Here is a 1,807-nt window from a genome sequence, read left to right as displayed (position 1 = left end):
ATATACATATATATATGCATATACATATATATATATACATATGTATATATACATATATATATACTTATTTATATACATATATACACATATATATATATACATATATATATACATATATACATATATATACATAATGTATATATACATATAATACATAATGTATATATACATATATACATATAATACATATATATATATATATATATACACATATACATAGACACATATATATATATATATATATGTATATATATATATATATACACACACATAAATATATACATATATATATGTGTGTGTGTGTGTGTGTGTGTGTGTGTGTGTGTGAAGGGTTTCTTAAAGTTTCCATCCACGAAATCCAATGACAAGGCCTTGGTTTGTTTGCAGTCATAGTCGAAGATATTTGCTGTTGGTGCTTTACAGTAAGTTGGTGCTATATCTTCATCCTCATCATTTAAGCATCCACTTTTCAATGTTTGCATGGATCAGACAGAATTTGTTGAGGCAGATTTCCTACAGCTGGATGCTCTTCCTGTCCCAACCCTATCAGTTTCCAACTAAAATAATACTTCCCCCTGCCCACATCTTCTCACGGAATATTGGAAATGAAGGACAGCACCGGATTTACAGTGATACTTATTTACAACTATTATATGATGTCAAGGAAATAAGACAGTAGCACAAACATACACACACATGCACACACACGCACAAACACACACACACACGACAGGTTTCTTTTAGTTTCCATCTACTAAATCAACTCACAAGACTTTTGTTGGCCAGGAGCTATAGAAGAAGATGCTTGCCCAAGGTGCCATGCAGCAGGACTGAACCCAAAATCATGTGATTGGGAAGCAAACTTCATAGCACACAGCCATGGCATAGGCTTTGCTGTGTACTTAAGAAGTTCAGTCCCCACTGCATGGCACCTTGCGCAATCACCTACATTAACATGTTTCAGCTTTATAGCACAACCAGAGTTAAGTCCCGGTGTGACAGGAGGCTATAAAATGTGAGACTAGTACTTAACTCCATGGTTACAGTAGCAGAAACGGCTGTAAGCTAGTGACAGTGATTACATAACTGCTCTTATGAAAAAAATATGAACTCCTCTTCTTTTGTCTTTCATTTATTCATGAATATTAGGGCTCTGTACTTATCTTGTTTCGTACCAGTCCGGAACAAGAGACATCACTGAATTTACACCACTTTGTTACTGGACTTTGGTGATACTGTGCACTGTTAATATGAGAATACTGAATTTTAACAACTGGTTTTTGGCCTTGCTATGGCAGATCAGAATTATAATGTGTGTGTGTATGTGTGTGTGTGTGTGGCGTGTGTGTGTATATGTGTTTGTGTGCATGTGTTTGTGTTATATATACACACACATATTCATAACCACATTTATATATAAATATAAACACACACACACGTGCATACACACACGCACAAACGCAGACACATACTATCTATATGTATGCATGGATATATACATAAATATACATGTGTGAATATACGTTTGTATGTATGTATACATATGTACAAATACATTTTTACACATATATCCATACATATATATTGATGATGATGATGATATATATATATATATATATATATATATTTGAAGGTTTGGAGGTGATGTACAGAAATTATATAGAAAAAAATTTTAATTAAGGTACTCAGAAACCTGGATGTTTGTACATTTACAGATTTTTATTAATGTCACATATTAAATGAAGCGCTTTTCACCTAGTCGTGTAGGTTTTTCAAAACAATTGGAAAAGCCTACACGACTAGGTGA

General features: G+C 33.1%; 1 protein-coding gene across 4 annotated transcripts in view; it reads right to left on the bottom strand.

Annotated features, from left to right (window-relative positions):
• The window catches only part of LOC106867361 (uncharacterized), a 65,885-nt gene that overhangs the window by 13,655 nt on the left and 50,423 nt on the right, over positions 1-1,807 (bottom strand). Inside the window, exon 7 of one of the 4 annotated variants that reach the window (XM_052970016.1) lies at positions 1,034-1,242. The exons of the other annotated variants lie outside the window; for them this stretch is intronic. The gene's annotated coding sequence lies outside the window, so the exon portion shown is untranslated. The remainder of the gene's footprint in view (positions 1-1,033; positions 1,243-1,807) is intronic. 4 annotated transcript variants of the gene reach the window in all.

The sequence above is a fragment of the Octopus bimaculoides genome, chromosome 8, assembly GCF_001194135.2.
Source record: "Octopus bimaculoides isolate UCB-OBI-ISO-001 chromosome 8, ASM119413v2, whole genome shotgun sequence".
NCBI classification, from domain to species: Eukaryota; Metazoa; Mollusca; class Cephalopoda; order Octopoda; family Octopodidae; genus Octopus; species Octopus bimaculoides.
The sequence above is the reverse complement of the archived record's forward strand: the minus strand, read 5'-3'. Positions and strand labels throughout refer to the sequence as shown.